The sequence below is a fragment of the Leucopleurus acutus genome (genome assembly GCF_964270905.1).
Source record: "Leucopleurus acutus genome assembly, chromosome: 2".
In the NCBI taxonomy this organism is placed as follows: Eukaryota; Metazoa; Chordata; class Mammalia; order Artiodactyla; family Delphinidae; genus Leucopleurus; species Leucopleurus acutus.
The window spans coordinates 176,678,181-176,704,844 of record NC_139143.1 but is presented as its reverse complement, the minus strand read 5'-3'; positions in this window follow the sequence as shown (position 1 = coordinate 176,704,844).

The window sequence follows — 26,664 nt, the reverse complement described above, 5'->3', positions numbered from 1 at the left end:
TCAGCAAGTGGCTTGTCTCCACACACCTGGAGTTGTAGGGCCGGCCCATGCAAATTCTCCTCACTGGAAGTCTGGGGGAGCCGGGGTTGTCAGACTGCTCTGAAGGGCTGCTGCTTGCCTCTGAGCCACTCAGGTACGAGAGCACTTGAGGTTGTAGCCCAGGTCACGCTGGGGCCGTGGGGCCAGCCTGGAGTCCCAGCCCAGGCCAGAAAGGACACATTGGTGGGATGGTTCAAGCGGCTGCAGGTGTTAGAACGGCTCGCTTGGCGTCCAGGCATCATCCCGGTCGGGCAGACAAGGCTTCGTGGTGCAGAACTGCTGAGAATTCACCTGGAAGCTGGTCCCCCGGGCCTGGCGAGGAGAGAGCTGGGTCACCTCTCCTTGCCACCTCCCCTGGGCTTTCTTGCCGGGTGTTCCTCTTCCCATCCTCCTCCCAGGCCCAGGAATTTTCAAGCTGGAAAACAGCCACCCTATTCTTCAGAAAGCACAGAGGACAAGAGATGGGGAAGAAGGCAAGACCCTGAGAACAACTGAGGCCAGAGGACCCCTAGGAAAAGTGGGGCAGTCTCTGTTTTCCTTTAACTCTAGCGCATATTCTCAAACTCCCATTTATCTTTTTTTTTTTTTTTTTTTTTTGCGGTACATGGGCCTCTCACTGCTGTGGCCTCTCCCGTTGCGGAGCACAGACTCCGGACGCGCAGGCTCAGCAGCCATGGCTCACGGGCCAAGCCGCTCCGCGGCATGTGGGATCTTCCCGGACTGGGGCACGAACCCGTGTCCCCTGCATCAGCAGAGGGACTCTCAACCACTGCCCCACCAGGGAAGCCCCCATTTACCTTTTAAGCAGGGACACTAGGAGACCACAAAAGCAAAGGACTGAATCTCTAATGGTGAAATTCCAGGTACTGAGACACACATTCTTTGGAGGTAATATCAAATAGCTAACCATCCACTACTCAATGCACCCTCATACTAAAAAATATATCTTGGAAGCGATGCGATACATGCCCTCTCTCTTTGCCCAGCCCTTTGCTTGTGCCTTACATTGTAAGTCTCCCTACAAATCTAGGAGGTAGTTACTATTCTATTCCTATTTGACAGGTGGGGAAACTGAGGCTCAGAGAGATGACGTGACTTGCCTCAGATAACCCAGCTTGTAAGTGGTGGGGGCCAAGATACTATCTTGAGCGTGTCTGATGACCCTTAAGAGACAATGCCACATTGTCGGGGTGACTTTGCCCCCCCCCACCTCAGTCTACTGAGGAAGAATTCTCACCACACCTGTTGTCCTGTCTGCCTGGACGGGGGCACTGATGGGGAAAACCAGATGGAGAGGAATGCTTGTTAACCCTGTACCTGAGATCATCTTGACTCTATGAACCCCAAGTTGAGGAAGCGGGGGCAAGGTGGTGCTGTAAGTCTACTAATGGGGCTGGGCTTGTGAGACAGAACCTTCCAGGATATTTGGTCTTCATCCTCTCTGACAGTAGGGAGCTCTTCATCCACCCACAAGAGAAGTGGGCTTTGGGATTCCTACTCCTCCTGGTCTAAAAGTGGGCACCTCACAGGGACTAGGGCCTGCCCAGGCTCTAGTCCATTTAACCCCGCCTCCTGTCCCTGGGCCTGCCTGGGCAGTGGAGCCCCACCCACATTCCCATTGTCCCTCAGGTCCCCAGTAGTCCCCCTTACCAGAAGGAAGGTTCTGATTTCTCTCCCCCACTACCGCCGGCTTGATGCTAATTTTCCACTTCTGCCTAGTGAGAATGGAGCAGTATTTGAGCCTGTCCCACCCGGAAAACAGCTGCCTGCCCCTCTCCCAGCCCAGGGCCCTTCAGCTGCCCTTGTCCATTGGGTCTGAATCGCGTGGAATGTCCAGGCTCTCGCCTCTTCCATCCCCGGTCCCCCCCGCCCCATCTCCTCCTCCAGAAATATGGGAGGTGGCTGAGGGCTGGTCCCCAAGGCCCCCCTTCCCTTCCCTTCCTGGCTGCCTGGTCCCACCTGCCCTAAGCGCCCTCTCCCACTCTCACTCTACCTTCAGGGGGTAGACGACTTAGCCTGACTTAGCCCTCTGCTGGGGAACACCCTTAGGCTGCTACTCCAGACTGCTGGCCATGTCATACAATCATGGAATCCTGGAGCTGGGAGAGGCCTCCAGGGGTCATCCTGGTCAGGCCCCTGCCTCAGGGCAAGTACCACGTTAAGCTCTCCGTGACAGATGGGCCCTATTTTTAAAGTGAGGCTAGGGTGGACTTTTTCCAGTGTTCCCTGTTGTTTTTCTAGTGTTTAATTATGCAGAGAGTCAGGAAGTTCCGTGCCGGGCCTGATATAACTCTCATTGGCTGTGGTCAGCATCAATTTTCTTTTCTCGTTGGGTCAGCAAACATTTATCAAGTCTCCCTAAAGTGCTGTCCCTTTGAGTGACCCATAACATAACAGCACTGTCTTTCCTCCCTTCTTGCCTGGTCCTCACGCAGTCAGCAACCCCGTGTTGGGTCCCTACTGGGTGGTGGGCTAGAGCCTGAGGATTCCTTTCAGAACTCCTGTGCCCCCCACCCCACTGGGTCCTGGTCCATAAGGAGCATCTTGGACATATCCGTTGAATGAATGAACAAGATCCCCCTTTGAGATTTCATGGTATTTGCCCTCCATCATTTCCTTCCCGCAAGTATTGAAAATACACTTTGAAAATTTCAAACTTTTTCAAAAATTTTCAAACTTACTGAAAACTTACAAGATAATGAACTCCCATATACTCTTCATTTGAATCTACTAATTATTAATATTTTGCCACATTTATCACCAGACACACACACATTATTATTATTTTGAGAGTAAGTTGCAGATAATGGCAGCCTTTACTCTTGAATACACCTTTACTTCAGCGTGTATCTCCTACAAGCTGGGAGAACAAGGACATTTTCTTACATATCCAGTTATCAAATACAGGATAGTTAACAGTGATACAGCACTGTTAGCTAATACACTGTCCACAATTTACCGATGATTATTCCCTCCGACGTTCTCCATGGCAGTTGTATCTCCAATCCAGGAGCCAATTCACAATCAGGCTTGCCTTTAGTTTTCAGGTCTCTTTGGTCTCCTTCAACCTGGAAGTTCCTCAGTCTTTGTCTCTTATGACATCGATAGCTTTGAAGAGCACAGGCAAATTGCTTTGGAGAATGTTCTCCAATTTGGGTTTATCTGATGTTTCCTAATGATCAGATGCAAGATCACAAAGCACATATACACAGAAGCCTCCACTGGACATTCCCCAGCCGCGAAGGGCCTTTTGCCCTGGGGTGGGGTGGTTACAGCCACTGAAACAGGGAGCCAAGAGGAGGGCTCAGAGGGACCCCGGAGAAGGAGGAAGAGGGGTGTAGGGAAACTCAGTGGGCCAGGGAAGCAGTGGCAACCGTTCCCTTGTGGGGCCTCAGCCAGGCCTGCTTCTGTTCTGGGCCGGGGGCCGGGCAGGCAGGCAGGCGGCCAGCAAGAGGGCTGGACCTCTACGCCGTTTGTCCTGAAGGTACCCACGCGCCGAGATCACTGGCCATTTCTGGCCTGGGCATTAAGAGCCTCTGGAAATAGCTCCAGGACAATTATTTCAGGAGGAATGTGCTATTCCTCCATCTTCCCAGAAAGCCAGGCTGTGTCCCATAAGATCAGGAATGTCTCTCTCCGGCCTCCCCAACTCCAGGGGATCCTGAGGTCCCCTGGGGGCCACAGAGGCCTTCCGAGCCACGAGAGTCTGGGAGGCCAGCATGGGGTCAAGGAGACTAAAAGCCCCCTTCTCCCGTGAGGGAAGGTGTGGTTCTGGCCTTAGGTCCTGGGCTCTCAGGGCCCAGCCTGGAGTCAGGCCTGCCGGCAGGGGTCCAGCTGACTCCAAGCCCAGGGACACAGGAGGGAGGGTGATGGGGAGCTGCCTACCCCACCTCCTGCCCAGAACCACCCCTGAGAGACTGACCTGGTAGGGCACCTGTTATGTGCCAAAGCGCCTGACATTGTCAGTGCCAGGGCCCCACATTCACCCTCTCATTTAATCCTCGCAGCACCCCTAGGAGGTAGGTATTTTGCTTTCAAGATGAAGTCACTGAGGCTCTCAGAGAGCAAGAGACTTACCCAAGCTCACCCAGCAGCCAGAATTAAAACCCGATGTTTTGGCCCCAGAGCCTACGGGCTTAAGCACTAAGCGAGGAAGAGGGTGGGTCACCCACTCACTCAGTGAGGACTCAGTAAGTGACCCTATGAACTGAGAGGTTTGGGGAGGGGTCCAGCCCCCTTCCTCCACGCCCCAGCCAAGACCAGCTGCCTCTCCCTCCCTAGCACTGCAGGACGGATGTCCTCGTCGGTGGGGTGCCCCTCTCCACACCGTCTCCAGCCACAGCGGCTCCCATCCTTGCCCCATCTGGGCCGCCTCCAACCTTGGCTCCTTAGCTGCACTGACAAACCAATTGCAAATTATGGGCTTTCCATCAGCCCTCGCCCCTCCCGCTCTGTCCCCTCTCAGCTGACTGCCCCTCCCTGCAGTCCTACCCACATCCCTCTCTCCTCCTGTGCCCCACCAAGACCAACAGGGGTCCTTTCCCCACCCCAGGTTTAAAGAGTTCAAGGGCATCTCATTCCCCTGGGCTCCCCAAGAATGGAGGGAACAGCCCCCTTCTCCAGAGACCATAGGACCTGCCCCATTAGTGCATAGGCTGCTCATTAAATCCTCTCCTGCTGCACAGCAATTGCCCCCCACCCCTTGCCCCTGGCCTTGAGATGGTGGGAGGAGTGTTCCCCTATTCTTTCAGCCACGTGGCACTTGGAAGCATCACAGACCAGGAGCAAACCCAGCAACTCAGCAGCCATACTTGTGAGTCCATCGCAGTCTGGGGAGACAGCTAGAGCCAAGAGCCGGGACTCTATTGTCATTGTCCCACCCTGCCTGGAGGACATCTGTCCCAGCCTCTTGGCAATGTGACTCACCTGAGCCCTTATCTGGCTTGGGGCCAGCCTGCCTGCAGGGCTGAAAGTCTCTCCTGGGCTGGGTTCTGGCCCTCCCCCGGCTACAGCCTTCCATCCACCCAAGCACGGTGAGTCACACACACTCATCCCCTAACACCCTCAAGGATATGGGCTCTCTGCTCGCCAGCTGCCAAAGCAGCACTTCCCTAAACCCCTGTATGGCAGGAGCAAGCCAGGACACGTCTGAGTTCAGGAGCGCTGGGGCAGGTGTGGCTTGGCAGGAGCCCCAGCCAGCAAGAACTGCCCTCTCGCCAAGCCGCCTCGGCGCTTTTGAGGTAGAGCAGCCAACCTGGGAGGGGACAGGACTCTCATCGTTATGCGGCCTGGGAAATTCCCCCTAAGGGGGCTGGGGATGATGGTCATGTGTAGACTTATATACAGCCTTATACGCACCCTTGCTGAGAGAGGACTTGGGAAGCAGGACAGCAAGTAACTGGTTTGTGCTGTGACCTCAGGTACTTATTGAACTTGTCCGAACCTCAATCTCCCTTTCTGTAAGATGGGGGTAAGGAAGGTGCCCAGCGAACATTGCTGGCTCAACAGACTTACAATAATAGCTAATGTTGGGGCTTCCCTGGTGGCTCAGTGGTTGAGAATCCGCCTGCCAGTGCAGGGCACACGGGTTCGAGCTCTGGTCTGGGAAAATCCCACATGCCATGGAGCAGCTAGGCCCGTACACCACAACTACTGAGCCTGTGCTCTAGAGCCCATAAGCCACAACTACTGAAGCCTGCGTGCCTAGAGCCCATGCTCTGCAACAAGAGAAGCCACTGCAATGAGAAGCCCGCACACCGCAACAAAGAGTAGCCCCTGCTCGCTGCAACTAGAGAAAGCCCGCGCATAGCAACAAAGACCCAACATAGCCAATAAATAAATAATAAAATACATGAAAAAAAAATAGCTAATGTTATTAGCTAATAATAGCTAAATGCCCCCATGTTGCAGGCACAGTGTGCTATAGTGGTACATGGGATTCAGCTCACACTGGCTCACAAAAGCCAATTCTGGGGACTTCCCTGGTGGCGCAGCGGTTAAGAGTCCGCCTGCCGATGCAGAGGATACGGGTTCGAGCCCTGCTCCGGGAAGATCCCACATGCCACGGAGCAGCTAAGCCCGTGTGCCACAGCTACTGAGCTTGCGCTCTAGAGCCGGTGCTCTACAGCAAGAGAAGCCACTGCAATGAGGGGCCCGCACACCGCAAAAAAGAGTAGCCCCCACTCTGGCAGCTAGAGAAAGCCCGCGTGCAGCAACGAAGACCCAACGCAGCCAAAAATAAATAAATAAATTTATAAAAAAAAAAAAGCCAATTCTGAAATATTCTAGAATCTGGTGAACTCCTTGTTAAACCATCGGTAGCTTGAAATCAACCATGGCGGGAACATTTATACCACAGGAATTGGCAAATGCAACAAATCAGGGGTTTTTTGGGTTGGGTTCTTTCTTTTTTGAGCCCCTAGGTCACCAGCACACCGCTGAAACCATGTCACTATGGCCAAATGACTTAATCTTTTTTTAAGAAATTGAAGTATAGGTGATTTACAATGTTGTGTTAATTTCTGCTGTACAGCAAAGTGATTTAGTTATACATATATACATTATTTTTCTTCTATATTCTTTTCCATTATGGTTTATTACAGGGTACTGAATATAGTTCCCTGTGCTATACAGTAGGACCTTGTTGTTTATCCAGATTTAACTTTTTGAACCTCTGTTTCCTTACCCATAAAACCACAATAATAATGATCCACATGTAATGAATGCTTCCTGGGTCCCAGCTGCTGTGTATAATTTTATGCATTGACTAGACTGGGCCATGGGATGCCCAGATACCTGGTTAAACATTACCTCTTGGGTGTGTCTGTGAGGGTGTTTCTGGACGATATTAGCATGTGGGTTGGTGGACTGAGTAAAGCAGACCGGCCTCTGCTTGTGGATGGGCACCATCTAATCTGTTGAGGGCCTGAATAGAACAAAAAGGCAGAGGAAGGTTGAATTCATTCTCTGACTGACTAGTTGAACTGGGACATCCATCTTCTGGCCTCGGTTCTCCTCGTCCTCAGGCCGTCAGACTTCGGCTGGAATCTACACCATTAGCTATCTAGTTCTTAGGCCTTTGAACTATACCACCAGATTTCTGGGTCTCCAGCTTGCAGACAGGGGATCATGTGACTTCCCAGCCTTGCATAACTGCGTGAGCCATACCTAATAATAAATAAATATATGTATGTATATATAAATACAAAAAAATATAGCATATGTACATATATATACAACATATACTATAGTATATAGTATTACATAACATTGTACTATATATGTTGCTATACGTAAGTGTGTGTATGTGTATATATAAAAGTTTGTGTCCCCCCCTCAAATTCGTATGTTGAAACCTAATCCCCAACGTGATGGGATTTAGAGGTGGGGGCCTTTGGGAGGTGATTAGGCCACTGAGGGGAAAGTCTTCATACATGGGATTAGTGCCCTTATAAAAGAGACCCCAGAGAGCATCCTTGCCCCTGTGCCATTTGGGAATGCAGTGAAAAGACAGCCATCTCTGACCCAGGAAGTGAGCTCTCACTAGACACTGAGTCTGCTGGTGCCTTGATCTTGGACTTCCCAGCCTCTATAACTGTGAAAAATAAATGTTATTTAAGCCACCCAGTCTATGGTAGTTTTGTAATAGCAGCCCAAATACAAAGACACACACACACACACACACACACACACACACACACACACACACACGACTAAGAAATACATGTATATGTATATATATCTCTGTATATTTCCTATTGATTCTGTTTCTCTGGAGAACCCTGACTACTACACTGTGCTGAGTGCTTTATATGTATTCGCTCATTTACTTCCCATTACAACCTTACAAGGTAGATGTTAATAGCATCTCCATTTTTTAGATAAGAAACTGAAGGGCGGAGGTGAACTAACTCACCTAAAAGAACACGGACAAGACGTGAACCCAAGCAATCTGGCTCAGGTCTGCCCACTAAACGTTGCACCTGCTGCCTCCAGGGCCATCACTGCGGCTGCCGTTTATTAAGCAATTCCTGAGTGGAGACACTGCGCTAAGGGTTTTCCGCATATAACAGGTGGACCCCACAGCCCTCCAAGTTTCTGGGGTTACCTTTTCCTTTAATAATCACATAAAATAGCTCAGAGGTCCATTCCATGTACCATGGGAAGTTCAGAGCCTTCCTCACTCTTTCTGAGGCCCCCAGGGGGCTGTTATGGTCTCTTGTCACCCTTCACTCTGAATCTCTGCTTCTGGACCAATTCTCAGCCCCCTCTTCTGTGACTGCCATCATCTCTCAGCAAAGCTGCACCCTTCCTCTGCCACGGTGATCACGACTCCCTCCTCACCTGCACCCCAAACCACCTGTAACAGACCTGACTGAGGCGCACGCTGCCAGAGGTTGACAACACTCAGCATAGGACAGAAAACAGCCCGACATAGAATAAACGGCCACCGCTCAGCTCTTCATGACTCCTCTCCTCCTTTGTCCTCGGGCCCGGGCCGCCCACCATGGAGCTCTCGGGAAGCCCTTCTCCATCTCAGCTCCTCTCCCCCGCCCCACCCCTTCCTCTTCTGAGGCACTCGCCCCCGCAGGGCTCCCCCTCCTCGGACTGCTGACGTCAAAGCCGACATTTCTGGTTCTTGGTTGACTGTACAAAGTTCCTCCTTTGAATCTCACCTGGGGTGGGGTGGGGGAGGCCACCTTCCACGTGAGGGTGCTTTCCTCCTGCCACCCCCACTAAGATGTGGAGCAGCGGGTGACAATGTTTCCCTTCCTGTAAATATGCTTTGGGTGACTAGATCGTTTCAATAACATTGTGAGGTAGAGCCTTTGTCTTCCCAGAGAGGAACTCAGCACTGAGACTCTGCGCACGTTCTACCAGACATAGGACCTTTGGGGAAGTTACCTCCCTTGTCTGAGCCTCAACTGCCTCATCTGCAAGCTGGGATAGTAAGAATACCTGCCCCACAGGGTTGATCCCTCGGTGTGTTGTAAACTCTCGGTAAATCTTGGCTGTTCGATATTTGACAGATGAGGAAATTGGGTTCTAGGCCCAGCTGTGTTCTTTTTTTTAATAAATATATTTATTTTATGTATTTATTTTTGGCTGCGTTGTGTCTTTGTTGCTGCGTGCGGGCTTTCTCTAGTTGTGGAGAGTGGGGGTTACTCCTCGTTGTGGTGCGCAGGCTTCTCATTGCGGTGGCTTCTCTTGTTGTGGAGCACGGGCTGTAGGCCCGTGGGCTTCAGTAGTCGCGGCACATAGGCTCAGTAGTTGCGGTGCACGGGCTTAGTTGCTCCGCGGCACGTGGGATCTTCCCGGACCAGGGCTCGAACCCGTGTCCTCTGCATTGGCAGGCGGATTCTTAACCACTGTGCCACCAGGGAAGTCCCCCAGCTGTGTTCTTAATGTGTCGAATGACCTGGGCCTCAGTTTGCCCAAATGGAAAGGAGACAGTGGGACTGAATGGTCTCTGAAGCCTGTTCCAGGCCTGTCGTTCTCATTAATGGCATCCATGAGTCTTTACTGCGTGTTCTCAGGACCCTTCCAGACCTTGCCTTATGTATGTCTTCATCTCCATGTTCATTGGACTCCTTTCTAATAAACTGGTACACATGAGTAAGGTCTTGAGTTCCGCAGGCCATTCTAGCAAATTACACCTGAGGAGGGGGTGGGGGGAACCCCCAATTTATGGATGGTTAGCTCAGAAGTATAAGGGTAGGGAATTCCCTGGCGGTCCAGTGGTTAGGACTCAGCGCTTTCACTGCCAGGGGCCCGGGTTGGATCCCTGGTCAGGGAACTAAGATCCTGCAAGCCACATGGTGTGGCCAAAAAAAAAAAAAAAAAAGTACAGGGGTAGCCCCTGGCCACCAGCCACTGGTGTCTGAAGTGGAACTGAGCCCTGTTACTTGTGGGATCTGGTGCTCATACCGGGGAGATAGTGCTAGAAACGAATTGAATTATTGAGTAGCCAGTGGGTGTCAGAGAATTGGACCATTGGTTGGTATCAGAAAACAACTCACAGCCCCTTTTTGAAAAAAGCTCTTGCAGGGAGCCCACAAAAGAAACATGTCCCAGGAGTCAAGGAGAGGATCTGGTTCAGGCTGGGATGGGGGTTGCCAGGGACCACTGGGAAGATGCGACAAAGCTTGGTGGTGGGTTCCCAAGGGGCATAGTACTATTCTTTAAACTTTTCTGTATGCTTGAAATATTTCACAATTATCAACTTAAAAAAAAAAAAAGCAGGGATGGGATGTCGCAGAAAGAGCGCTGGATGGAATCTGGAGTCCTAGGTCCCGGCTTCAGTTACGCCATTGGACCACACTGTGACTTGAGCAAGTTCCAGCCTTCCTCCAGGCCACAGGGGCCGGACTCTAGCAGCCCTTCCCGTGCTGACATTTTCTTAGACGGTTTTCATTTACTTTAGTCCAAATACGTATTGAATGTCTGTTAGGTGCTTATCTATTTACATGTCTGACCTCCCGAGCGGACACTGAACCCCTGGAGGGTAGGGGCTATCTCCTCACCCCTGTCTCCCCGGCGCCCAGCACAGGCCCCTGTATTTAGTGAGTTGTCTGAATGAAGGAAGGAAGGACAGAATGAATGACCACCAGGCCCCTGAAGGATTTGGAGTCTGTGGTTGGGGTCCACTGTGGGGAAGCCTGGGGTCTCCTCAGTACTGGAGCTCACTGGGTGTCCATCCTCTTGCCTGTACCCCTGGGGTGCCTGCACTGGGGTGGGAGGTGAGCACGGCTGTGGGAACAGGAGAAGAGCCAGCTTGGAGGCTTACAGGCCTCCACTTCCTGCTACAGACCCTGCCCAAGACTGGCTCCAGCCCTAACCTCTGACCCACCGGGAGAGCACCAGGAAACAGGCCGGAAGGCAGGAAACCTCCCCTAGGCTTGGCCTGGGCCCAGGCCACTACCAGGCCTAGGCTGAGTCCTGAGTCCAGTGGGCCAGAGCCCACTTTGCTTGCCCAGCCTGCAGAGCTCAGCGGCTCTGTCCCAGCTCCTCAGCACCTCCTTTGTCCCTGAGACCACTGCCAGCTGTTCAGTAAACACGGAGCAGCCTGCATGTGCAGGGAGGACAGCTGGGGTCAGGAGACCTGGGTTCAGTCCCCAGCTCTGCCTCTCGGAGGCTGGGTAAGTGGGGGGCACTTTACTCGCCTCCATGAGCTCAGTTTCTTCAATGTATTTGTTGTGGAGATCAAAGCAGAGATGGTCTTGGTCTCAAACCATATTCAAGGAACTAAAAGTTAAGTCCAGCTTACAGACACAGTCGAAGCCACCTGAAACCCTGGCCAACCCTACTGCCTCCCTGCTTGGAGGGTGTCACTGTCCAGATCCCTGATGATCTTTGCTATCATGTTTATCCCGTTCCCACACGTTGCTATCCCGAATATTACTGATTTGCCTGTTTTCAAATGCTATGTATATTATGGTATTATACTGAATACATTATTCTGTAATTTGCCTTTTTTTTTTTTTTTTTCCAGTACGCGGGCCTCTCACTGTTGTGGCCTCTCCCGTTGCGGAGCACAGGCTGCGGACGCGCAGGCTCAGCGGCCATGGCTCACAGGCCCAGCCGCTCGGTGGCATGTGGGATCTTCCAGGACCGGGGCACGAACCTGTGTCCCCTGCATCGGCAGGCGGACTCTCAACCACTGCACCACCAGGGAAGCCTGCAATTTGCCTTTTTACTCAATGAAATGCTTCTGAGATCTAGCCATATGGATACATGGAACTCGAGTTCCATAATTTTCAATCTTTAGTGCTGCTTTCTACAAATACGCCATGATTCATCTGCTCTCCTCTCGATATACATTTAGCTTGTTTCCAATTATGTTTGGTTATTTCAAGCAACACTGAAATAAATATTCTTTTATGTGTCAAAAAATGATTTACGCAGAGATAAGTGTTTTCAGGGAGCTTACGCACATTGGCCAGTGGTGTTCTCTGTTCATTTTGATGACACCGTCTCCTGAACCCCAAATCAAGGTCAACAACTTGATGACAGAACAGACCATTTGAGGTTGGGACTCTCTGGAATGCAAAGGCAGTAATTGTCACCTTCTCTTCAGTGCTCCCTAAGGGCCAAGCCCCATGCTAAGTGTCCTGCCTGCTCAAATTATCAAAGAAAATCCCTGTGAGGGAGCTACTGGTATTACCCCAGCTGAGGAAACCCAGGTGCAGAGAGGTCAAATATCTTGGTCAAGGTCACACAACAGTGGTTGAGCTTGAATTCAAACCAAACCTGGGTCCATCTGACTCTGCTACCCATATGTTAGCCAGACAGACCAGAGGGGTCCCAGCAGAAGCCCCCAGACGCGGCAGCGTAGAGGCAAGAGGGACTTGCCAACCGTGGGCTCAGGGAGGCCTTCCTTAGGAAGGCGCCAGTCCCAACCGGCCTAGAAAGATGCGGAGCATTGCAGTGGCAGCAATGGGCAGCATCTGGAGAAAGAGACACATCAGGCCCAGGCCTCGAGGCTGGTAGATTTAGCACTGCCCCCTTCACTCACCTCCCGTTGGCCCCTCCCTGCCACACACCTTCCTTGCATTTCTCTTCCCCGCCCCCCCCGCCCCCCCCCGATTCTACACTGGTCTGTCTGCTGTCCACCCTTCTTTCCAATACTTCTCTTTTTACCATTTTTCTCTTGGGTCATCTTATCTCTCTTCATTCCCCCAATAATCCATCCATGCACACATCCATCCATACATCCGTGCGTGCACGCATCCGTTTACTTATCCATTTATCTGACATGAACTGAGCACCAATGCTGTGTCTGGACATTGGAGCCTGAGTGAGGCTGTGCCTAGAATTGGTGGTGAGTGCATTCATCACACTCAGCTAAACTTCCATGAGGAAACTCTGAGACCTGTCCTCTCCCTCAAACACAGCCAGAGACAAACACACCCTTACACAAACCAGGCAACCTACTAGGAAAAAACCTGAAGAGACCGTCATGGCTCTCTGGCGCTCCCTGCTGGTAACTTGAGAGATTACCTCCTGGGCTGGAGGGTTCCAAAGTGACGCAGGGCGAGGCTGCCCTGGCTCCCAGACTTTGATTCCCGACGAGGGATCAAACCCGGACCCTGACAGTGAAAGTGCCAAGTCCTAACCACTGGATGCCAGGGAATTCCCGTGTTGTTCTCTTGCTACAAACCCTTCAAAGGCCCCTGTCACTCTGGGGCACCTGCTCCGCAGAGGTCACGGGTCTCATCTCTGCCCTCTCTTCCCCTCCCAGGGAAGCTCCAGCCTTAGGATAATTCCTCACTGCATCCCCGTTGTGCCCAGGAATGGGGGGACTGACTCCTGCAGGCTGGGTTTCCCAGGCACCCATGACAGCTGGTTTCCAGCTGGGTTCAGCCAATGGGAGGCACTGGTGGAGATGGGAGTGCAGGAGGAAGAGAGAAACCAGGGTATCTCTCCCCTGCACCTCCTCCATGGCTCCCACGGAACTGGCCTGGATAGGGCCCAGCTTCTGCTGAGCGACCCCAGCTCATCTCATCCCTCCGTCCCCAATCCTGGGAGGAACCATGGCTAAGCTCTAAGCCCTGTTATCTTCTTAGCACTTCCCTCACCTGGGTAACCAATTCCCTCCATGTCAAATACTTGAGATTCCTGTTTTCTGGTTTGACCCTGACTGATACCACCAGCCATCTGACTTTCCAGCCTGAGGAGGAAGCCAGCAGCCTACATAGGGCAGAGCCACGGAAACAGCAGAGGACGGAACCGAATCTTGGGGCACCTCCCCTGCGCTCCCCCTGCCTCTGGACTTGAAGTCAAGTCCTGTGAGATGGTGAATTTCCTAATTGTTTACCTTAGGCAGGGTTTCCTGCTACTGGCATCTGAAAATATTTGTACTATTCGGTGCCAGGAATCTGCAAATGCCCCCAATATCTATTCTCCCTTTCTTCCACGATAAGAGGCATTTTCCTTGTGCACAGGACATTTCCTGGTCTCCCAGGCAGCCGGGGTCGGGGGTGGTGGTGGGGAAACCACAAGTTGATTTCTGAGCATGGTCAGAAGAGAGGTATGCAAATTCCAGGTTGGGTGCTTAAAGATAAAGGCAAGCTTGCCCCTTTCCTTTCTCCGTCTGGAACGTGGGTGTGGTGTAGGAGCCATTGCAGGCTGTATTAGTTTCCTGGGGCCACCAGCTGAGTCACTTAAACAACAGAAATGTATTCTCTTCCAGGTCTAGAGGCTAGAAGTCTGAAATCTAGGGGTCAGCAGCGTTGGTTCCTCCTGAGGGCTGTGAGGGAAGGATCTGTTCCAGGCCCTTCTCCTTAGCTAGTAGGTGGCTGCCTTCCTTCTATGCCTGTTTCTCTGCATCGAAATTTCAGCTTTTTATAAAGATACAAGTCATACTGGATTAGGGCCCACCCTAATGACCTCATCTTAACTAATTACATCTGCAATGACCCTATGTCCAAATAAGGTTACATTCGGAGGTACGGGGGAATTTGGAGAGGGGAACACAATTGAACCCATGCCTTGCGGGTGAGGGCACACCCTAGAGTTGGAGGAACTGAGAAATAGAATGAGCAGATGACTTCACAGAGAAAAGCTGCCATGCCAGCCGGGACTTTGAGGTTAGAGGAGAATAAATTTCTCTCTTATTCATGCACCATTATTTAGGGTCTCAGTTACATTCAAACAAACGTGTGTCATAGGTCAGGGTCTGGGAAGGGAACGGACGCCAAGCCCAAGGGGTAACTGAGGAATATTTAATAAACGTGCGGGGACTTCCCTGGTTGTCCAGTGGTAAAAAATCCGCCTTTCAATGCAGGGGATGCGGGTTTGATCCCTGCTCAGGGAACTAAGATCCCACATGTCTCGGGGCAGCTAAGCCTGCGTGCCACAACTAGTGAGCCCGCGAGCCTCAACTAGAGAGCCTGTGTGCCTCAACTAGAGAGACCGTGTGCCGCAAACTACAGAGCCCAGGCGCCCTGGAGCCTGCTCGTCACAACGAGAGAAGAGAAAAACCCTCACGCCACAAGTAGAGCGAAGCCCGTGCACCACAACGAAGATCCCACGTGCCACGACACAGCCACAAATAAGACACGACACAGCCACAAATAAACAAAATAAATAAATAATAAATCTTTTAAAAAAAATAAATAAAAGTGCGGATGGGGTTGGAGAAACTAACAAGGAATGGTGAGGCATCTCAAGGCTAGCAACAGCGGGGAGCCGATATCACGCCCGGGCCTGAAAGGGCAGAGGGAGGAAGCAGTGAATGGAGCCCTGAGGTAGGAGCTGTGGGGAAAGGTGAAGGTCCCCTGATAGCAGCCAGGGCCTTTGATGGAGGGATGCAGGCGTTGGGATAGATGCCCCATCTTCCTGTCCTCCAGTCTCCTGCTGGCGCCTTCCACTGACTGAACGAAACCCAGAGGACCATGGAGCCCACGGATGCTTCCATCAGGTCAGCCAGCGGCGCAGGGTGGGTGGAGCCCGACGAGGGGCGGATGGAGAGCGTCCAGCCCGGTTCCTGCTGCCACACGCCCCCTGCTGGCTGTGGGCTCAGGAAGCTTTGTCTTTTTCGCAAGAGGATCCCTGGTGACAGGTCAGTGCCTGGAATCTAGTAGGTGTTCGACAAACATTTGTTGAATGTGTACGTGCCAGGAGGGCCGTGGAATGAGAGCAGGGGAAGGAGGGGGCTTCACACCTCCAGCCCCTTTGTCACCACCATCTCCCAGAGCAGTGGAGGTGCGGGGAGGGGGTGCTTCTCCCACCCACCTGCTCAGCCCCAGGAAGACAGGGCACTGGCCCGTATCCCTCCCCAATGCCACTGTCCAGCATCACCTCGGGTCCCAGCGGAGGCAGTGTCTTCCTCGGGGCAGGAGCCACCTGCATGTCGTCCCAGCCCTGGGTCCCCTCAGTGGCTTCTTGGTGCCATTGCAGGGCCAGGGGGGCACTTGCCTGATCTCTGCGGCTGAGCTGTCCCGTCTGAGAGGGATGGGGCTGGTAGCTGGGGTGCTACAGGGCAGTGAGGCACCAGAGAATCTGGGACTTAAGATCACTGTAGGTGACTCAAGGTGAACATTGGCACCTTGCAGACTCTGAGAAGTCCTACAGGAAAGATCCATTTGAACTTTCTTTAATCTCGTATTTCCCAAGCCCATTGGATCTTTGATTCTTTATTGAGTGCCCACTGGGTTCTGGGTGGGAGCTGAGCCCCCAGCAGGGAACACAGCAGGGGTTCCATTATCGTGGCTTCTTTGTCACAGAACACGGATTAACATCCTCCGGACGCTGCTCTTCAGAACCACCATCCAAACGCTGCCGCTTGGCTGGCTTCTCCGGGACGCGCAGAGGGGTGGGCCTCCAGATGTGCCCTTTATGAGAGTCAGGGGAGGAAGAGTCGGGCATTGAAGCATCTTTAACTTCATTCGTTCATTCGTTGCCTCTTTGTTTTTTTCACATCTTTACTGGAGTATAACTGTTTTACAATATTGTGTTAGTTTCTGCTGTACAACAAAGTGAATCAGTCACATGTATACATATACCCCCATATCTCCTCCCTCTTGTGTCTCCCTCCCACCCTCCCTACCCCACCCCTCTAGGCGGTCACAAAGCACGTAGCTGATCTCCCTGTGCTATGCGGCTGCTTCCCACTAGCCATCCATTTTACATTTGGTAGTGTATATATGTCCATGCTACTCTCTCACTTCATCCCAGGCTCCCCTTCCCCCCTGTGTCCTCAAGTCCGTTCTCAACGTCTGCATCTTTATTCCTTCCCTACCACTAGGTTCATCGGTACCATTTTTCTAGATTCCATATATATTCATTAGCATACGGTATTTGTCTTTCTCTTTCCGACTTACTTCACTCTGTATGACAGTCTCTAGGTCCATCCACCTCACTACAAATAACTCAATTTCGTTCCTTTTTATGGCTGAGTAGTACTCCATTGTATATATGTGCCACATCTTTATCCATTCATCTGTTGAAGGACATTTAGGCTGCTTCCATGTCCTGGCTACTGTAAACAGCCTCTTTTAATGTAATGTGTGTATTGCTGAGTGCACACCATGTGCCAGGCCTCTTCTGGCACTGGGAATTCAAAGATAGATAGGAAAGTTTGGCCCTCATGAAGTTTCCCACCAGGTGGGAACTAGAAACAATGAAAACGCTCCTCCCTAAGAAAGGGCTCCTCAGCTGCCTCAGCCCCCTTACCCTCCAGACCAACCCCCCAACTGCCCATACTCTCCTGCACCCCCGGACCTCTACCTCCAGTTCAGGATGTGGCCTGCGTTAGGCTGAGGCCTACTGTGGATCCGTCAGCTTCCCTGCCAGCTCCCTCTTCCCAGGGGAAAGCTCCAGCTGCTCCTAGGCCAGAAAACCCCAGAGGCTTAATCAGCAGCACACGTGACACTGTGTCCACCAGGCCTTGAGGATAAGATGACCTGACAGGCGTTGTGGTAAGACAGAATCCTGGAGGGTTCATCTCCCTTGGGACAGAGCAGAGGGCCAGGGTGGCTGCGTGCCTGTCTGCAGAGAGGCTGGGACCTGCTCAAGGCCACCTGGTTAAAGGCTGGAGAGTCTTATCGTGTGACATTGGAGCAGGGGGCAGGCAGTGATAAATCGGGGGTGGCCCTGGGCCAGTCCTCACTGTTCTCACTGTCCTTAATTTCCTGTCTGTCAGAAGAGATGGATTAGATCATCTTTTAGGCTCTGTCTATTTCAGACGTTCTACGGTGGGATCTAGGAGGGTCTGACCCGCCCCTCCGGCTCCCCAGCCATGTCCTCGGCCTCTCCCCCTTTCCTCCTCTGCTGAGGGTCTGGGAACTGGCTCCGAGCTTCAAAGCTGAGCAAACAAACATGTCCAGGCCCATAGGGAACAGGGAGTAAGGGAGGGCACAGCTATTTTTATCACGCTTTGAAGGATTTCACAGCTGCTTCTGTTGTGTCGACACACTCACCACAGGCTCAGGCTATCAGAGTCACAGACATCACTGTGGGAGTTCTCGGAGGGGCTGCACCCCTAAAAGAAACCCTACCCAGCTGATGCCTGACAGCCATCACGAGGGATCCGTTTAAAGCAACTAAGCATTGCCTTCCTCCCATGCTTCTGAAACGTAGGATGGCTCTATACAATCAGCGACGCCAGCAGGAAGGAGTCTGGTGATCCTTAGAGCGCTGGGTGTTGAGGAGAGACAAGCGTTGATCAGGAAAGTCTGCAGAGCCCGTTTGCCTTATTCAGCAAACATTCATTGAGTCCCTACAAAATGTCAGTCCCGGGGCTGGGAGGTTGTTTCCAACAGCTAGCGAAGGTGTGCTAAGTCTTTTCTACAAATTAATGTGAGTTGAGTTCACTGATTTAGAGCCAGGCTCTGTGCTTCACACTTCACTGAGGTGATCTCAGGTATCGCTCTACCTCTAAAATATACCCTGACCACACCCACATCTCTCCATTTCCATCTCCGCCATCCCAGGCCAAGCCCCATGCCCACCCCTCATAGCCCTGCTTTGCCCAAGCGCCTGAAGTAGTTCCAGCCGGTCCCCCTCACTCTCATCCCACAATCCTTCCCACAGTACCCAGGAAAGAGATTTTTTGAAAGCAAAAGCGAGATCCCAGGTCCTTCCCTTACTTAATCACCACCCCCACCCACCATAGCTTTCTCCTTATGCTTAGAATAAAGACCAAACTCCTTCTCAGCCTGACCTGCAAAGAGACCCTATAGGGTCTGGCCTTCACCCACCTCTTTCTCTCTCTTTCTTATTCTCTCTCTCTCTCTCTCTCTCAATCTGGATTTCAGGTAACAGAATTGGATTAATCAAATATCATGAGTCTGCTCATGGACCACTCTTATTTATTAGACAGACAGTTATTTTAAATAATGTAGTTGCCACCTTCAAAACCACATCTAACATAATGACACAGATGACTCTCAAAAGCATATGCTGGGCTCCCCTGGTGGCGCAGTGGTTGAGAGTCCGCCTGCCAATGCAGGGGACACGGGTTCGTACCCCGGTCCGGGAAGATCCCACATGCCGTGGAGCGGCTGGGCCTGTGAGCCATGGCCGCTGAGCCTGCACGTCCGGAGCCTATGCTCTGCAACGGGAGAGGCCACAACAGGAAGAGGCCCGCATACCGCAAAAAAAAAAAAAAAAAAAAAAAAAGCATATGCTAAGTGAAAGATGCCCAGAAACGTAAACTATATACTATATGCTTCCATTTGTATGTAAAGGTGCTAGAAAAGGCCAAACTAAAGCAGATCACAGGTTGCCAGGGGGGCCAGGTGTGGGGGTGGGATGGAATGTGACTGGGTGGGAGGGAAATTTCTCGGGTAATGAAAATGTTCCGTATCATGACTGTGGTGATGGTTACATGACTGTGTGTGTTTGTCAAGACTTATGAAATTTACAGTTAAAACTGGAGGATTTTATTGTATGCAAATTTACCTTTGGAAAAGCTAAAACCAAAATGAAAACTACCAAAGCAAAGCAGGAAGCTCTAACAACATCTAATCTATCCTCCTTCCTCCACCCCAGACTTGAGTTAACGGTCATCCAGAATCCTCTGTTCATCATGCCTTTGCTTGCCTTTTTATACAGTTTTATTCACCTATTTGCATTCCTTAAAAGGTATATTTTAAAATCTCAGTTGTTTTTAATTCTATAAAAAGAGTATTAAACTGCATTTCATCTTCTGGGGCCTTTTTTCCTTCTTAATTTAGATTCCTAGGAATTATCTACATTGTGGCATGTCATGGTGATTCATTATTTTTGACTGCTGATTAATATTCTATTGTATAAATATACTACAAATTTTCACCCATTTGCCTTCCTGGACATTTCTGTTGTTTCTATGTTTCTGTTATTGAGGATTGAGGACAGGAACACCAGAAACATTCTTGTGCATGTCTCCTGGGGCACATGTGCATGATTTTCTTGAGGGTCCTACCTAGGAGTGGAATTGCTGGATCTGGTGTGAATTCAGTTTTAGGCATCACCTCTTCTTGGACCTCATTCCCTACCACTCTTCACTTTGACTACTATGCTTCAGCCTCACTGACCTCCTCTCCTTGGACAAGCCAAGCCTATTCCAGCCTCCAGGTCTTTGCACTTGTTGTCTTTCCCAACTGGAGAGCTTTTCCTTCAGGGCTTCTCATGGCTGGCTTTTACTTGCCTTGTTCAGGACCCAACTGAACACTACCTCTTCAGCTCAAATGTCACTCTCTCTGGTCCCCCATCTAAATGAGTCACTCCCATTCCCACCCCAGTCACCTACATTTCATTCTTTTCATAGCACCTGCCACCACAATCAGAAATAGCCTTTATTGATTGACTGACTGACTGATTTTTGGCTGCGTTGGGTCTTTGTTGCTGTGCGCAGGCTTTCTAGTTGCGGCGAGCGGGGGCTACACTTCATTGCGGTGTGTAGGCTTCTCATTGCTGTGGCTTCTCTTGTTGTGGAGCATGGGCTCTAGGCACGCGGGCTTCAGTAGTTGCAGCACGTGGGCTCAGTAGTTGTGGCACATGGGCTCAGTAGTTGTGGCTCGCAGGCTCTAGAGCACAGGCTCAGTAGTTGTGGTGCATGGGCTTAGTTGCTCCGTGGCATGTGGGATCTTCCCGGACCAGGGCTCGAACCCGTGTCCCTGGCATTGGCAGGTGGATTCTTAACCACTTCACCACCAGGGAAGTCCCCAACTAATATTAATCCTATGTTAGAGGTGAGAAACTTGAAACTCAGAGAAGTTAAGCCATGTGCCCAAGGATGCAGAGCTTGGAAGTGGCAGAGCCAGGATTTGAACCAAGGTGTGACCAGTCCCAGAGCCCATGTTCGTTCCTGGAAGCTGCTGGCTTGTTCTGATGTGAACTTTCCTTCCCCCTCCCCTGTTATCAGCTTGCCATTCAATGTCACCTGTGCAGCCACACGTTGGAGGAAACTCTGGGACCTGTTGTTGGCTGTCTCTCCCCCATCTGCAGTGGGCGGGGGGTGTGGCTTTGGACCATGGGAGACCTAGTGTTCTACCACCTGTTCTGGGAATGGGGCCCAGTCTGTACCCCTCTCACCTATCTTCTGCCCTATAGTAGAGCCTCAGGATATATGTCTCTTTCCTATCATCTCAAAAGTTCTAGCTGCTGCCAGTAAAAATGGTGAGCTTTAGAATGGGATCAAAACTAAGTTGTTATCAACTTAAAATAGACAGTTACAGATTTAAGTTTTTATATGTAAGCCTCATGGTGTCCAAAAGCAAAAACCTATAGTAAATACACAGAAGATAAAGAGAAAGGTATATGAGCATACCACTGAAGAAAGTCATCAAACCGCAAAAAAAGAGAGCTAGAGAAGAAGAAAGGAACAGAAACTACAAAAACAACTAGAAAACAAATAACAAAGTGGCAATAAGTACATATGTAGCAATAATTACTTTAAATGTAAATGCACTAAATTCTCTAATCAAAAGACATAAAGCTGGTGAATGGATAAAAAAAACAACACCCGTCTTTATGTTGCTTACGAGAGACACTTTATATGTAAGGACACACACAGACTGAAAGTGAATGGATGGAAAAAGATATTCCATGCAAATGGAAACCAAAAGAAAGCTGGAGTAGCTATATTTATGTCAGAAAAAATAAACTTTAAAACAAAGACTGTAGTAAGAGATAAAGAAGGGTGTTACACAATGATAAAGGAGTCAATCCAACAATAGGATATAACATGTAAATACTTATGCACCAAACATAGGAGTATCTAAATATATAGAGCAAATATTAACAGACCTAAAGAGAGAAATAGATAGATGTACAATAATTGTAAGGGACTTTAATACCCCACTTACATCAATGGATAGATCATCCAGACAGAAAACCAATTAGGAAACTTTGGTCTAAAATGACCAAATGACATGTTAGACCAGATTGATTTAACAGATATTTACATAACATTCCATCCAAAAGCAACAGAACACACATTCTTCTCAAGTGCACATGGAACATTTTCCAAGATATATCATACATTAGGCCATAAACAAGTCTTAATAAATTTAAGAGAATTGAAATAATATCAAGCATCTTTTTCTGACCACAATTGTATGAAACTACAAATTAATTACATGAAGAAACTGGAAAATTCACAAATATGAGAGATTAAACAACATGCTACTGAACAACCAATGGGTCAAGGAAGAAATCAAAAGAGAAACTAAAACATACCTTGAGACAAATAAAAATAGAAATGTAACGTATCAAAATTTATGAGATGCAGCAAAAGCAGTTCTAAGGGGGCGGTTCAAGCAATAAATGCTTACCTCAAGAAACAAGAAAAGTCTCAAATAAACAACTAACTTTACACCTCAAGGAACTACAAAAAGAAGAAAAAATGTGGTCCAAAGGAAATAACAAAGATTAGAGCAGAAATAAATGAAATAGAGACTAAAAAAACAATAGAAAAGATAATTGAAACTAAGAGTCTGTTCTTTAAAGAGATGAATAAAATTGCAAACCTTCAGCTAGACTCATCAAGAAAAAGAGAGAGAGGACTCAAAATCAGAAATGAAAGAGGAGATATTACAACTGATACCAAAGAAAGACAAAGGCTCATAAGAGACAACTATGAGCAATTATATGCCAATGAAGGACAACCTAGAAGAAATGGATAAATTCCTAGAAATATACAAACTAACAAGACTGAATCATGATGAAACAGAAAATCTGAACAAACCAGTTACTCGCAAGGAGATTGAATCCGTAATTGAAAACTTTCCAACAAACAGAAGTCCAGGATCAGACAGCTTCACAGATGATTTCTACCAAACAGTCAAAGAAGAATTAATACCTATCCTTCTCAAACTATTCCAAAAAATAGAAGAGGGGAAACTCTTCCAAACACATTTTATGAAGCCAGCATTCCCCTGATAACAAAAGCAGAATAGGACACCACAAAAAAACCAAAAACTATAAGCCAATATCCCTGTTGAATATAGATGCAAAAATCCTAAACAAAATATTAACAAATTGAATTCAACAGTACATTAAAAGGATTGATCGTATACCATGATCAAGTGGGATTTATTCCAGAGATGCAAGGATGGTTCAACATCCACAAATCAGTCATATGATACACCACATTAACAAAACGAAGGATAAAAATCATATGATCATCTCAATAGACACAGAAAAAGTGTTTGACAAAATTCAACATCCATTTATTATTTTTTAAAAAAGCTCTCAACAAAACGAGTATAGAGCAGACAAACCTCAACATAGTAAAGGCCATATGTGACAAGCCCACAGCTAACATTATACTCAACAGTGAAAAGCCAAAAGCTTTTCTTCTAAGATCAGGAACAAGACAAGGTTGTCCACTCTCACCACTTTTATTTGACTTAGAACTGGAAGTTCTAGCCAGAGCAATTAGTCAAGAAAAAGAAATAAAATGCATCCAAATTGGAAAGGAAGAAGTAAAATGTCACTATTTGCAGATGATATGATATCATATATAGAAAATCCTAAAGACTCCATCAAAAGACTGTTAGAACTAATAACTGAATTCAGTAAAGTTGTAGGATACAAAATCAATAAACAAAAATGTTTCATTTCTTTACACTAATAACACACTATCAGAAAGAGAAACTAAGAAAACAGTTCCATTTACAATTTCATCAAAAAGAATAAAATACCTAGGAATAAATTTAACCAAAGAGGTTAAAGACCTGTGTATTGAAAACTACAAGACATTAATGAAAGAAACTGAAGAAGACATGGGGAACTTCCCCGGTGATCCAGTGGTTAAGACTCTGCACTTCCAAGAGGGAGGGGATATGGGGATATATGTATATCTATAGCTGATTCACTTTGTTATACAGCAGAAACTAACACAACATTGTAAAGCAATTATACTTCAATAAAGATGTTAAAAAAAAAAAAAGACTCTGTGCTTCCAATGCAGGGGGTGCAGGATCGACCCCTGGTTAAGAAACTAAGATCCCACATGCCACATGGTGTGGCCAGAAAAAAAAGATAGAAATTGAGGAAGACACAAATAAATGCAAAAAGAGTCATGCTCATGGATTGGAAGAATTAATAGTGTTAAAATGTCCATACTACCCAAAGAAATCTACAGATTCAGTGCAATCCTTATCAAAATTCCAATGGTATTTTTCACAGAGATAGAACAAACAATCCTAAAATTAGTATGAAAACACAAAAGACCACAAACAGCCAAATCAATTTTGAGAAAGAAGAATAAAGCTGGAGGCATTATGCTGCCTGATTTCAAACTGTATTACAAAGCTGTAGTGATTAAAATGGTATGGTATTGGCATAAACATAGAAACGTAGATCAATGGAACAGAATAGAGAGTCCAGAAATAAACCTATGCATACACGGTCAATTGATTTACAACAAAGGGGCCAAAAATATATACAATGGGGAAAAAGAGAGTCTTGTCAATTAATGGTGCTGGGAAAATTGGAGAGCCACATGCAAAAGAATGAAACTGGACCACTCTTTTATACCATACACAAAAATTAACTCAAAATGGATTAAAGACTTGAACATAAGACCTGAAACCATAAAATGCCTAGAAGAAAACATAAGCAGTTAGTTCCTTGACATAGGTCTTACCGATGATTTTTTGAATCTGACACCAAAAGTAAAAGCAACAAGAGCAAAAATAAAGTGGGACTATATCAAACTAAAAAGCTCCTGCATAGCAAAGGAAACCATCAACAAAATGAAAAGGTAACCTACTGAATGGGAGAAAATAATTACAAATCGTATGTCCGATAAGGGGCTGATATCCAAAATACGAAGAGCTCATACAACTCAATAGCAAAAAACCAAACAATCCAATTTAAAAATGGGCAGAAGCTCTGAACAGACATTCTTCCAAAGAAGACATACAGATGGTCATCAGGTACATGAAAAGAGGCTCAACATCACTAATCAGCAGGGAACTGCAAATCAAAACCACAATGAGGTATCACCTCACATCTGTTAGAATGGCTATTATCAAAAAATTAAGAAGTAACAAGTGTTGGCAAGAATACAGAGAAAAGGAAACCCCTGTGCACTGTTGGTGGGAATGCAAATTGGTGCAACCACCATTGAAAACAGTACGGAAGTTCCTCGAAAAATTAAAAATAGGGTTATCCTATGATCCAGCAATTCCACTTTGGGATATTTATCCGAAGAAAACTAAAACACTAATTTGAAAAGATATATGCACCCCCATGTTCATTGCAGCATTTTTTTTTTCAGCCGTGCCACGCAGCTTGCGGGATCTCAGTTCCCTGACCGGGGATTGAACCCAGGCCATAGCAGTGAAAGCCCGTAATCCTAACCACTAGGCTACCAGGGAACTCCCCACTGCAGCATTATTTACAATAGCCAAGATATGGAAATAACCCAGGTGTCCATTGAAGGGTGAATGGATTGTGTGTGTGTGTGTGTGTGTGTGTGAGTGTGTGTGTGTGTGTGTGTGTGTGTGTGTGTGTGTGTGTGAGAGAGAGAGAGAGAGAGAGAGAGATTCAGCCATTAAAAAAAAAGAATGAAACCTTGCCATTGCCATTTGTGACAACATGAATGGACCTCTAGGGCATTATGCTAAGTGAAATAAGTCAAACAGAGAGAAAGACATATACTATATGATCTCTCTGATATGTGGAATCTAAAAAAGAACCAAAACAAAAAAACAAGCTTGTAGATACAGAGAACAATTTAGTAGTTGCAAGAGGCAGACGGGGGGGAGAAATGGGTGAACAGTTTCTTGGTTTTGTTTAAATAAATTGAATAATTTTTTAAAAAATAGAGGATGCCAAAAAGACTTAAACAGGCATTTCATGGAAGACGAAATATGGATGACCAACAAACATTTAAAAAGATACTCAAAAAAAAAAAAAAAAAAGATACTCAATCTCACTTGTGATCAATTAAATGCAAATTAAAATCACAATGAAACACCCTTCCATGCCTCACAATTGGGCAAACATTGGAAAACAGAAATAAAAAGCTTGGCTCAGATGTGGAATAATAGGAACCTTCATTTCATGTTAATGGGAATATTCAATACTGTCATTACCCAGTTTAGCTGTACAAGCACATACCCTATAGTGCATTAATTCTTGTCCAAGGATAGAACAGATACTTGTGAACCATTTCCATAACAGCAAAGAGTTAGAAACACTCAAATATCCATTAACAATAGAGTGGATAGATTTTGACGTATCTAAAGTATGGACTAGTAAGAGTAAAAATAAATCAACTGCAAATGGACGAGTCTCAGAAACCAATATTGAACACAAAATAAAAACTAGATCACAAAAGGATAATTACTGTGTGATTCTTCTTATACAAAGGGCCAGCAGAGGAAAACCCAATGTATTGTTTGGGAATACATATGCATGTGGAAATCGCTAATGAAAGCAAAGGAATGTCATAGGGATGATATCCACAGAGGAATTTTATAATGCTCTATTTGGTTTTTTTTGGCCGCCCCGCCTGGCTTGTGGGGATCTTAGTTCTGGGACCAGGAATCGAACCCGTGCCCTCAGCAGTGAAAGTGTGGAGTCCCGACCATTGGACCACCAGGGAATTCCCAAGCTGGGACCATTCTTTTTTTTTTTTTTGCAGTACGTGGGCCTCTCACTGTTGTGGCCTCTCCTGTTGCGGAG